Raw genomic sequence first — 14,186 nt, 5'->3', positions numbered from 1 at the left:
TGAAATTTCAAAAGACTGCAACGGACATCATGAAAACCCTGGTCCCCTTGCCGAGATCCCTCAGATGATCTACCTGCAAAAAGAATCAAGAAAAAGCACTAAAAGAGTCGATTTCAGGGCAAAAGGAAGCCAAAAAGTCAGTTTTATAAAGTGTCAAAGATAAACTTTAGAAAGTGGGTTTGAGCATTAAATTTTTTCAAATGGAGTTTATAAAAGTTCAATTTCCCTCCTATTAGTCTCGTTGTGCATCCAAAGCATGGTTGAGAGAGAGTGAGCAAACATCAAGAGCATTGGGCGAAAATTGTTCAAGGTTCGAGCTCAAGACAGGCGTGCGACCCGTCAGGCCAGGCGCGCGACCCGTCAGAGGCCATCCAGCAGTTCAGTTTTTGAACGGGCGCGACCCGTCAAGCGCGCGTGACCCGTTGGGAAGGGCGCGCGACCCGTCAACCTGTTCTCTGCAATCTCCTTTCAAATTTGCTCAATCTTCCTCCAAGTCATCGAATTTGTTCAAGGTAGGCTCTCTACACATCATTTTGGTGGTTGGTTATGAATGTAAGCCCTCATGCTTGTGTTTTAACCTCAAATCATGCAAGTGAAAAGACACTATATGGCTGCATTGTTAATGTTTAAATGTGCTAGGGTTTGTGTTGTTTCAAGGTATTTCCCTTGGTAAATTGTTTCCCTCCTTCCCTTTTTACTCATATTTGCATTCATATCTATTTTCCCATACTATTTTATAAATAAAATGCAAACCCTCCCTTCTCCCTAATCACTAAAAATACAAACCCTACCCCTCTCCCAAAGCATCAAAAAACTCAAACCCTAATCTTGCTGCACCATATGCATGTGTAAACACAAGAATTTGTTGGTGAATATGTAAAGAGTTTTGTAAATATGTTTCCCTATCTTTCCCTGTTAATGCATGTATTCATATTCCCATATGTTCACTGTTTATACATGTATTCCTATATGCAGTGATTTTGTAAATGATTCCCTATATCCTTGTTATGTACATGTATGCCTGTATATATGCAAATATTTGTTTGCAATGTATTCCCTAAATTCCCTGTTATTCATATATTCCCAATTCCTTGTGCAAGAGGTCCCTCCCCTAACATTTCCCTCATGTCATTGTCCCCTTGAAACAGCATAGAATTCAACACTTTTACAAGCAGAAACAGCAGTACATTTTGTCCACTCTGCTCCTCAAACATGTCAGAAACCGAAACATATGAGCAGAGTGATGACCAAGCATCAGTGTCAGAGGTTGAGGTACAGAGGAGGCCACATAGAGGTGGAAAAGGTGGCCATCACAGGAGAGAGGAGCCTACTTCTTTGGCAGGTCTACAAGCTTGTCCTTTGGCAGTTTCTTGCTTTCAGTACATGTCCTGTTATGAGTTTTTTGAGAGGATCTCTAGAATTCAACATCACCGAGAGTTGGCCCGCCTCTTTGTCTTGCACTTGCATGAGGGACATGTTAACCTTGCTGGGGTGGATTTCATTTTGACACCCGAGATCATTGCACAGGCTACAGGGATTCCAAATGTCGGGGAAATTTGGAATAAGCGTAAGGTATTGGATACAGTTCACTTTGAGCCTTTTGTCCGGCCACCATTCATGAGACATTTGGCCGGTGTGTTTCCTTTCAGGTTCCTCCGGAGTCAGTATGCCCCCATGTTGAGACTCATTATGCTTTATTTCACCTATGAGGGCAGATTTTCCTAGGTATACTCATATCACATTCGCCTCTTGATGCACTTCACTCGAGTGCGGATGATGAACATCCCGGTCTTCTTTTATTAGAACATTGAGAGGATGGTCTTCGTCATGCAGAGGAAGAGCCCGGCCCAGCAGTACAGGAGCCTATGTCATTATGGTTTGATTCAGCTCGTAGTCTTGCATCAGTTGGCTCAGCAGGGAATCTCATGGGAGGAGTTCATTTCCCGTGAGTTTTTCATAGCACCACCCCAGCCACATCCTGAGGTCATTCAGGAGGAGGGAGGACCATCTCAGCAGCCTGATATTCTGGTCACTCGACATGCTAGTTCCTCACCTCAGCTCACTTATCAGAGAGGCCAGAGGGCCTTGTTTGCAGCAGCTCGGCGAGTACTATCTCCACAGCAGGTGGAAGGGGTCTCGCCTTCATCATCGGCTCAGCGAGTGTTATCTCCACATCAGGTGGAAGGGGCCTCGCTTTCTTCACCAGCACAGGTACCAGAGAGGGGCGAACAGCCCATGATTGATGAGGGTCCATCAGGAGTTCCCGATATTGAGTTTGTTGACCTTGAGGCCAGTTCTCCTAGCCAAGAGGCAAAGGAGATCATTCAGCATCTCAGAGCTGAAAATGATGCCTTGCAGAGGAGATTAGAGGGGGCACAATGGACCATCACCTACCTTGAGCAGCGCAACAAACAGTTGGAAGATGAGCAGGCACTTGATGAGTTATGGAGGATTCGTAGTGACCGAGTCTTGAACCGAAGAAGACCTGGTGATCCATTGCCCGCTGACCGAGAGTCCATGCTCATCCAGGAGAACGCACACTTGGAGAGGCTGTTGGCTAAGGCTAACCAAGAGAAGAAATTTCTGAGGAACATGAAAAACCATTACTGGGCAAGAATGCATGTGTGCAAGGCCAAGATGAAAATGTTTCAAAGGCGGTTGTCCGAGGCCCTTAAACGGAAAAAGAGGACCAATCCACTCTGTATCTTGGCTGAGGCTTCCCTCAAAGATCAAGGCACTAATTAGCCCAGCCACAGCACAAAACCCAAAAAATTTTGAGAATTTTGGGTGAATTTTGACATTTTCAAGCAATTTGCAGGTTTTTCCCATTAACGGGTCTCACCCCGCGCGCGACCCTTCATCATGGCAACTCCTTTTGGCAAAAACTCAGCATTTCTAGATTTTTCATGCAAAGTTACATATTCCCATGGATGGACTTGAGATTTTGTGCAGTTTTGGTCCCCCAAAAGGTCAAAAAACTACCAAAAAATGACTTTCTGGCCCTTTTTTGAGTTGCAGAAACCAGTCTTGGGAGAATTAAGTTTGGACAGGGAAAATGACCTCCAAATTCAAAAATTCCAGTTGGGTTGGAAAGTAGACTCATAGACCTTTCTAACAAGCCCACTTTTGCTCAATTTGGACACCTTCAAGTGCCTCAAACATCGCTCCAAAGGCGCGCGACCCGTCAGGCAGATTTTTCCAAAAATGCGTTGTACAGCTCGGAAAAGCACAGTTTGACCCAGTTTGACTTTTTGGGATGGATTGTGATCCTCTTTGATGTAATTATTGTACTTTTTAGACACTTTTACTCTTATGTAACATTTCTAGAAGATTCATTCATGAAAAGGGTAAATATTAAATGAATGAATTGGTTTCCTAGCTTATAGAGGCAAGTTGTTTTGACTGCCTAGTTTGTAGTGCTTAGTTTAGAAGTGGTTGAAACAGCTCCTAGGATAGTGAGCTCGACCCATGGAGGCAGGGAAAGAGGTTATATCATCTATATTATGTACTTTCTTGCTCATTTTCATGGTTGGACTCTTGAGGGAGAAGCTATCATTGTATTATTTCATTGTATCTCTGCAATTTTTGGCTAAGGAAGACCAGGGTTTTGCAGTCCTCTTTGGGATTCTTGTGGACTCATGTGTTGATGGTGTGTTTCTCAATGTTCTTGTAAGTGTGTTTATGTGAATCATTTCCTTTCCTTTACTGCTGCACATTAAACAAATGAAGTGTTAAAGTAAGAATTCATGCTTGCCATGCTCTACTTTTAAATTTGTTTAATTTCTATGTTTTCTACTATTTAAGGAGAATTCAAAGTATTATTTGCTCTCCTTAGCTCCTCACCGGTCTTTTTCATCCACTCTCCTCAATCAAAGGCATCAATACGGTCTCCTACCTCGCCCCAAAGAACCCCCTGCAGAAACTGTGTCAAATCCCTGCACCCAAAATTGCAATTCCTCAATTTGCCACCAAAAACCCAAAAAACCCCAAATCAACCTTTTTAATCAGTTTACTAGCCTAATATCAATGTTACCTTGTTGGTCATCTCATCCCATTGAAGATCTACCGAGATTGACCGGAGAGAGCCTTCTCCTGCCCCGTAGGGCTAGCTACGAGGCTAAATGGTTTGATGTAGCCTTGAGGTTTACCTTTCTCAGCCTGAGGTGAAATTTCAAGCGCTAACAGAAAGACAATGGAAGCTTCCAGAATCTTCTCCAATGACACTTGCCTCACTGAATTCGATCAAGGATGAGTAAGAGGCTCTCAGTCTCCAAGTGGAAGCAAGAACTGACAGAGAGAAGACACTAGTCAAATCACAAGCTGACTCATCCTCCTTGCATACATCTATATATGGATCCCTCATCCCAGAGATCCAAAGGCTGGAATTTTGTACATTGCAAAGAATTGTTGTTGGTTTTGAGATAGATATCAGAGTATTGGGTGATTTATGCTTTGTTGGAGGTGAAGAGGGGCTTCTTTGCTGGGAGGTTGATGCTAGATCAGGAATCATCGATTGTAACTCCTCCTGGATCTTCTTGTTATATCAATAAAACTATTTGAGTTTCTCCTACATGCTTGTGTATCATTGATGCTTGTTACATTTATATGTTTAGCTTAAATCTAATCCTAAGCTTTTTATGAATATAGAACCATGTCTTTGTGTAGTTTTCTTCTTCTGTGATCTTACAGGAACTTGGTGAAGCTGGGCAAGTAAGGAAGCAGGTAGCTGGAAGCTGTCAAAGAAGAGAGGGATTGGATCAAAGGAATATTGCAAGACACAGGTCGGTTCTTCCTATCCCCCTCTATCTTTAATTCATAAAGGAAATACAAAAGTAGTTTTCTCTGTTTGTTTCTAAGGTAACTGTCACACCTTAGTGGGATAGAGTCGTTCTAAATAGACACTTTTCCCGGTAACACATAAGACTTTTGATATACCATGCGGTACATGGAAGTGAGAGTTTTTGTACAAGTGTTGCCTAATGTGATACTACATGAAAGTGTACCAATAAGGGTTTCCAACCAGTTGAAACCATCTATATTTCTTGTGTGTATTCTTCCACAATTGAAGCTTTTCCTACTTAATGACACATATGTAGCATGAAAATATTTCAAAAAGTAGTCTTTGAAAAAAAGGTTAGATAAAAGTGCTTTGATACCACTTTTAATTTATTTGAGAAAAATACTCAAAACATAAATGAAAATAATATCAGAATATTTAAAAGACCATAGGAAAAATAGAGAGAATAATGTTAACGATAGCAAAAGATGATACTTTTATTACTAGAGCACAATGTTCACTTGCCTCTTCAAGGGGGGAATCTCCATTCAAGCATAGCTTTGTTGCAATTATTATCTTGACAACTTTTACAATCATGCTACCTCTATATATACTACTTTCTATCTTTCTAGAACAATCCAGATGAGGAAATTTCTAGTAGACAAAACCTTTTAATATGCCCTCTTACAAGAGTTTCATTCACACTACCATAGACCTTATTTACTACTAATGGCCTTTCTTACACAACACTACATTAATATATCTATTACGTGTTCGGGTGGCTAGGACTATAACACTTATGGGAATGCTTAATAAGCATCCCCTGACTATCAAGTTGTGATATATTAATAAAATTATAATATTTTTTCATGGAATACACACACACACATACACACATAGTTCTTAACTTCTTATTTTTTCAAAAGCAAAAAAAAAATAAAAATAATAAAAAATAATTAAAAAAAAAATCATAATCTATATTTATAGTTGAAAGGATAACTACATTATATAGGTACCTTCACCACTTATTAAAAAGACATATTTTGAAACAATGTTCTCTTAGAAAATTATAACAGATTTCTAGTTGTTTCACTATAGGAAATAAATCCCCATGATATGAAAAAAAACCCATACATAATTTCCTTTTATATTTTCAATCAAGTTGTTGGACACAATACAAACCCAATATTGAAACAAGTATATTAACTATTTCCAAAATTGTACATAATAGGACCAAAAATCATGTGACATTGACATCTATTAAGTTTATAAATCAAATAATTAACTTTGTAGCCTAGAAGAAAACTCCCTTCAATGCTTCTTTTGGAATTTATATTCCAACATGAACATGTTATATCTCTTTTGAAAGTCCATAAAGTATAGTGTTGAGCTCTATGAATATTTGGGTGTAAGATATTTTAAGATAACCCCAAGATTTATTTGAATTAATTTGCTAGTGCTTTGAGTGTAGCATTCTAAATCTAGCTAATGCTTCTCATCCAATTGATAACTAACAAAGAATCCCCAAAAAACTATAATTGATTAATAACTTTCTCAACTACTAGTTTAAGGAGGATTATTAAAGTGGAACAATCTACTAAGCCTTCTTACAATTATTATTTTCATACCATGCCTATTACATGGGCCTTATTTACTAGAGATGAGCTCAATACATGCATGCATACACACACACACACACACATATAATGGGGATAGTGTAGGACCCTAACACACCCTTTCCCTTGTAAATAAGAATTGTCCTCAAGATTCGAGACAAGGGAATTGTTAAAGGATCTCTGCTAGTTCCCATGTGGCATCCTCAGGTGGTTTATCATTCCAATGTATCAGGATCTCCTTGATAGTGCATTGGTAGATAAAATGCTCTCTTTTTTCAAGGATGGTCTTGGGTTATGACCAAATGGAACCTTTTTTATCTAGTCCTAGAAGGTTAGATTGAATATGACAATTAGAGATGAACATGTTCTGTCAGTGGGAGATATGAAAGATAGGATGAAATTTAGAATGGCTAGGAAGCTCAACTTTGTAAGCCACTAGCCCAATATGTTTGAGGACTTTATAGGGGTCATAAAACTTGGGAGCAAGCTTCTAGTGGTGGTTGATTTTGAGGGTTGTTTTCTTGTCAGGTTGTAGGTGAGGGAATACCTAATCTCCTTCTTTAAAATGACATTTTGAATGATGTTTATAAGTTTATTACTTGAGCCTATTTTGAGCCATTACTAGATTATCCTTGAGAGTATGGGGAATTTCAGCTTAGGTTGTGAAGGTTTTATCTACCTCTTCCACCTTATGGACTCCTATCGGGTAGGATAGTACTGAAGGGATATTTTGGACATAGACAATCTCAAAAAGAGTCATGCAAGTGGCATTGTGATAAGTTGTATTATATCGCCATTCTTCTAGAGGTAATCGTTGGACCCATTGGGATTGGTGCTTTAAGTAAAGTATGGGAAATTTTCTTCCACACACTTGTTAACAAATTTAATCTAATGGTTAGTTTTGGGGTGATATGCAGTTCTAGGATTCAATTGAGTTCCCTCCAATCAAGGCAAATCTTACCAAAAATGCTAGCAAAAGTGGGGTCGTAATAGATTTCAACATACCATGGATTTTAAAGATATTATCCATGCATGCTTGGCCAAACATAGAGGCTTTAAAGGGGTAATGTAGTGTACAAAAGTCATCATATTTGGAAAGGTGATTGCCAAGAACTTTGATTATGGATTTGTTGATAGATTTTGGTAACCCCACAATGTAGTTCATAGTAATGTTAATCCATATAGTTGGTTGAATAGGTAAAGGTTATATTTTTCCAAGAGGTTTCACTCTCTCTCCCTTGCTTTGTAGAACTAAAAAAAAATAGACACAAATTTCTTCTATTGAATCTGTGGAAAGGAAAAGATACAATATAAAAGCATGCAATCATTCAATCACAATGAACACAATATTTTTACTGGGTAAACCAATTGGGAAAAACTCATCCTATGTTTTGTATTAAATTAGATGAGATTATCAATCTATTACAATGACTATTTTAATCCCTGAAGCTACACCTGCACTATAATATTGATCTCCTCCTCTCTGGCCTGCTCTAACCAACCCTTAGCCAAAATAAGCGTCAACCTTCCTCCTATTTCCTTGCACAAATCCTAGAGGAATTGATCACTTGCTCCAATGCAAAACCTGTACACTCAACTAGTATACAGTTGATAATTATAATGTGCCTTTTCCTCCACTCAAACTAGGCAATTCAAATTCCATGCTTGACTAGGGCTATTTTTAGTAAATTGACTAGTTAACTAAGAGATCAATGAGTTAAAAACAGTTACTACTACTCAACTGAACTCCTAATAACTCTATTCATGAATAGAGCTCAGATAACTGAGTTTAGATAGCAATAACTCCACTATATTGCTAGATCTTAGCAATCAACTCATGAACAACTCTACTTCTAGCCCACAAACTCGAATTGACTGATTTAACTAAGTGACTTGGCCATGACACTCCTGCTAACTACAACTCAAGTCATCCTATTGATGTGGAAATTCTAATTTCTCCATTTGACTAAGGCATAAGTCAAATGAAACCTTTTCATGTTATAATTTAACATGTTTCATTGGAAAATGTTATATTTAGACACAAAAGTGTGGATGTCCTGCATGCGAAAATTCCTTGAACTGCAACAACTGGGTATTATTCTCCTAGTTTAACAGTTTATTTGTCTTTTATATTTATTATTATATCAAATAATGAATAAACCACACTACAATTCTTCACCATAAAAAATATGTTGCAAAAATAAAATAGGAACTAAGAAATAGATTCACACACACAAAATAATGACACTCTTATTTTGGAATATAGTTCCTATGGTCCAGGTGGATATTGGTGGTCACCCGCTTATTCCACTTGAACCCCCACCATTGTTTCTTTCAGTTTTTCAGTTTCCTTAATTAAATCACAATTTACTATTTTTGGCAGTTTATCGGGTCCTGAACTTCCAGAGCCATTTTGAGGCCCTAAACAACGTTTTTTTGGAAAATCACAGTCAACGAATTTGAGTTTTCAACTCGGTATTTTTTGTAAACATTTTTATTCCTTAGATAGATATTTCTAATGAGGTATTGTATGTGTCAAACGGAGATAGTATGCCAAAGTTACGACCGGGAAGTTGATGTACCAATTTACCCCAATAGGGCCCATAGTTTGGCATTTCATCTCCTAGGGTTAGGTTTTTGGATGTTTGGGGTTTTCCATTGTTTCTCAATGATAAATAGGCCTTCAAGGCTCCTTGTAACACAGTTCAGAGGCATGTAGCCACCACATTTCTTCTCAGAGATAAGCTACCATCGCCCAAGCTAATCTTATTTCCATTATGTTTGTAAGCATATTTGAGTATCTGATATTAATAAAATGAAGTGTTATTTCTGCTACATATCTATATTTATGGTTATATTTGTAATTTGTTGTGTTCCTGTTTAAATTCAAATCAATGGTATCAAAGTGATCTGCTATTTCTCGATCCTTCTTTGCATGTCTCCAACGCAGTCGGGGTATGAGCCTTGAGGAGTTAGGGCTCGATCTGGTTGAACCTTGCAAGATCAGCCTCACAAACCCCAATAGTCACCCATGGGGGAAGAGAAGAAAGATGAGGGAGTAGGAGATCGTATCAAAATATTGCTCGAGGAGGCAATTGAGAAACAAAGGAATGCGATGATGGATAACTTTGCCCAGATCCTTCAATGGTTGCCCACCAACGGCACATCCACATCCAGCAGCCACTCTAGAGGTGCCACTCCTTTTAAGGTACAAGTAAACTTTGACATTCCCATATTTGAGGGCCAAATAGATGCAAACGCCATAGATAAATGGTTAAATCTGCTAGAAGGATATTTTTATGTTCATGATTTTTCTAGCCGGAAAAATATTACTTTTGCTCTTCTCAAAGTCGCCCCCCATGTCAAGGACTGGTGGGAAACCTACTGTGAGCAGAAGGATGAAAGTGCGCCCTCACTGTTTTCAGCCACACCCACTTGGAATTCATTCCGGAATTCCATCAAGGAGCAGTACTACCCTGTCAGGAGCTATGAGGATAAATAAATAAAGTGGACCACGCTGCTATAGGGAAGGGACCAAGACATGCTCGAGTTTAACAATGTTTTTCACACCCTTCGCACGAAGTTGGGTATCAAGGATTCTAAGAAACATTTGGTACTCAATTACCACAACTTCCTACATAGGTACATCCAGGATGAGATGGAGTTCCTAAACATCTCCTCGCTAAGCACAACGTACCGATACGTTGTCAAGATCAAGAAGAAGCTTAAACAGAAAAAGTGATATTTTGGAACTGCGAATCCGAAGCAAGGGAAATGTGCCTCCAAACCGTAGAACAAAGGAAAAAGCCTAGGTGGGGTAGCCCAGGATAACCTGTTAAAGTTGCAAGCAAAGAACAACACCGTGAAGCTGAAGAAGGAAACGGGAAAGTGGTGTGAGTTCCGTAAGAGCTCCACTCACAACACAAGTGAGTGTCAGGCCAAGCAATCAATGGTGACCGAGCTGAAGGCTTCTGAATCAGATGCATGTTTTGACTCTGAGTCAAAACCCAACAAGGGAAATGACAAAGGGATGAAAATTATCAATGCGGATCCCAACACCATTTTTGCCACCATGAAGATCCAGAAGGAGGAGCTCGAAGATCCAGAGGAGGAGGAGCACCTCTTCCACTCTGAGATGTGGGTAAAGGGTTCCCCACTACAGTTCATTGTCGACAACAGGATCCAAAAGAACCTCATTTCAGTAGAGGTCGTGAAGCCACTGGGCTTACCGACCACAACACACCCACAACCATACAACATCGAGGCTTAACTAAGGACGAGATCTTTTTGTTAGCTAGCAGTGTCACCTTCCATACAACATAATGCCCTTCACAGATGAGGTATTATGTGACGTTTCTCCTCTTTATGTTTGTGATGTATTATTAGGCAATCCATACTTGTGGAAGCGACATGTTGTGTATGATTCGCCTCACACTGTTATTGTTACCTTGGGAAATAAGTTTTACAAGATACCAGAGGTAACACTGCCTATCACCATCTCTTTGGTTACTACAAATCAATGCAGTAATCTAATTTACAAAATCAGGAAATTTATTTTCCTAATGATACACCCTCAGAGAAAGAAGAAGACGATTGCCACGACCTCCAGACACAACCCCTCCGCACAACAATGACAGTTGGACAAGGTCGTGGAGGAGTATGAGGACTTATTCACCTCCCCTGTAGGGGTGCCCCTGTACTTTCAGTTCAAGCACTCCATCGATATGACCCCAGGTGCGTCATTTCCCAATGGACCAATCTATCAGTGCTTTGTTTTGTAGAATGACGAAATCAAGAGGCAGATTCAAGAGCTGTTGCAGAAAGGTCACACTCAGCCGAGTCCATCACCCTTTGGGAGCCCGATCGTGTTGGTACAGAAGAAGGATGGGACTTAGAGACTCTGTATTAACTATCGAGTGTTGAACAAGATCACTGTCCGGAATAGGTACCTGACCCCACAGATTGATGACCTTTTGGACCAAATCAAGGGGGAGGGATATTTCAGCAAGATTGACTTGAAGTTCGGATATCACCAAGTACCAATCAAACCCTCTGATGTGTGGAAGATTGCCTTCAAATCCAAGGAGGGCCTTTTCGAATGGGTTGTTATGCCTTTCAGGTTGACAAATGCTCCTGCAACCTTCATGAGTCTGATGGATGACATATTGCGTCCATTCACCAACTCAGTTGTAGCAGTATACTTGGATGACATCCTGATCTTCAGCTAGAGCGGAAGAGCACCTCCACCACATCCGACAAGTTCTCCAAACACTTCGGCAACACAATTTGTGTGCCAATTTGGAGAAATACACTTTTGGAATGAACTAGGTTCACTATCTAGGATACATTATTGATGAACAGGGGGTGCATGTGGATCCAGCCAAGATCCAACTCATTCAGGATTGACCAACCCCAACCACTTTGACATATCTCCACAACTTTCTGGGTCTTGTCAATTTCTACCACAGGTTCGTGTTTGGGTTCTCTCATATCACTTGGCCCTTGAGTCAAGTCACCAAGGGAGGAGAGAAAGAAAAATTATTTTTGTCTGAATCTCAACAGAAGGCATTCGCAAAGTTGAAACATCACCTCTACTTTGCACCAATTCTCAAATTACCAGAATTTCAACAACCATTTGAGATCGAGACAGATGCCTCTAACTATGCTATTGGGGAAGTCCTTACTCAATAGGGGGATCTAGTGGCATATCACAGTGAGACATTTTCAAACACAGTCTAGAAGTATCCCACTTATGATAAAGAGATGTATTCCATTATGCAGGCCTACCAACAATGGAAGCATTACATTTTGGGGAAGAAAACGGTCATCCACATAGACCACCGGCCCCTGCAGTTCATACAGACACAAGGAAAGTTGTAGAATGATCACCATCAGAAGTGGTCCACATACCTGCAATAGTTCCATTTGAATATTAAGTACAAGAAGGGCAGCACCAATAATGTTGCAGACTACCTCAGTCAACCACCGATCATGGCGTTAACCACCGTGCTCAACTCTTTTGGGCACAAGAATTTTGATTGGCCAATTCTCTACAAAAGTGACCCAAGTTCCAGATTTTCACCTCCAGGATGCACCATTATGCCACATGGGACACCTTTGTGTTCCTTCAAGTGAGCATGCCAAGATGATTTTGGAAGCACACTACAATTAGGTCGTTAGGCATTTTAGGGTCGAGAAAATAGTGGCAATACTGCAGAAGTATTTCTATTGGCTGAATCTTCGACAGGATGTCAGGAAGTACATACTACACTACCAGTGCCATTTCCAAACTGACCATCAAGAAGCAAGGTATCTATACTTCACTGCATACCCCTAGTCGACCTTGGGAATCCATCTCCATGGATTACATGTCGAGCCTTCCTTCTACTGAGCATGGCAACAACTGTGTTTTTTGGTCATCGACAGATTCTCGAAGATGGCCATTATGGAGGCCTGAAAAAATAATATCATAGCAGAAGCCACTGCTAAACTCTTATTTGAACGAGTTTGGGTCCACTTTGGGATCCCACAATCTATCATCTCAAATCAAGACAATAGGTTCCTCATTACATTTTGATCGAGTCTCTGGTCGATGTTGACACCAATCTCATTAAGCCCACAATTTTCCATTCCCCAAAATGATGGCAGACAGATGTTGTCAACATGATGATCGTACACATTATGCACATGTACAACTCAAAGAATCCACACACATGGGATGAGAGCCTCCCTTATGTCCAGCACAGCTATAACCGGGCTCTCCACATCTCGACTGGCCAAAACCATTTTCAGGTGGGCTTCAGATTCCAGCCACTATGTCCCATTGATGTGGCCATATCATTTGCATCCACTTAGGAAGATTTAACTCATGTCCATTCCGAAGCCGAAAAGGCAAACAACTTCATTGAGCACATTTAGCACATATGCCAACAGGTCCATGACATATTGGATAGAGCCAATGCTAAGTACAAGCAATGGCATGAACAACATCGGGTGCCACACACGTTCCAAGTGGGCAACAAAGTTTGGCTACATTTGCATAAGGAGCGCCTCATTGGGCCCCATCGCAAGCTTTTCCCACTCCGATATGGGCCATACACCATCACCAAGATTGTAGGGCACAATGCCTTTGAGCTTAGTATTCCACCATTCCTTGGTCTGCACCCAGTGTTCAATGTGGACTACCTTTGGCCCTACTTTGCACCATTGTTGGACACATCCAACATTACAGAACAACTCACACCAATAGAGTTAAACCCATACTGCATGGAACAAGCCACAACTAATCAGATCATGGAAACACAAATCAAGAACACCTGAAAACAAAGGATCCAACTATATCGAGTTTTCAAACTAGGCCAACTCCTTCACCAGGGCAAGTGGCTCACCAGGGACCAAGTTCAGCAGAAGTTTCCTCATCTCATGGAGGAACTCAACGCAATGGGGACCATTGCTTACTAAGGGGAGAGGAATGATTTAGGTGGATATTGGTGGCCACCCACCTATTCCACTTGGACCCCCGCCGTTGTTTCTTTCAGTTTTTCAGTTTCCTTAATTGTAGCATAGTTTACTATTTTTGCCATTTTTTCGGTTCCTAAACTTCCAAAGCCGTTTTGAGGCCCTAAATGACAGTTTTTTGGAAAATCACAGTCAACAAATATGAGTTTTCAACTCAATATTTGTTGTTATTAGTTGTATTCCTCGGATAGATCTTTCTAACGAGGTATTGTGTGCGTCAAACAGAGATCATATGCCAAAATTACGACCTCGGGAAGTTGATGTCCAATTTTCCC

Source organism: Pinus tabuliformis, chromosome J (assembly GCF_031772625.1).
Source record: "Pinus tabuliformis cultivar Carrire ecotype Pingquan chromosome J, CPIR1, whole genome shotgun sequence".
Classification (NCBI taxonomy): domain Eukaryota; kingdom Viridiplantae; phylum Streptophyta; class Pinopsida; order Pinales; family Pinaceae; genus Pinus; species Pinus tabuliformis.
This window is presented reverse-complemented; position numbering follows the sequence as displayed.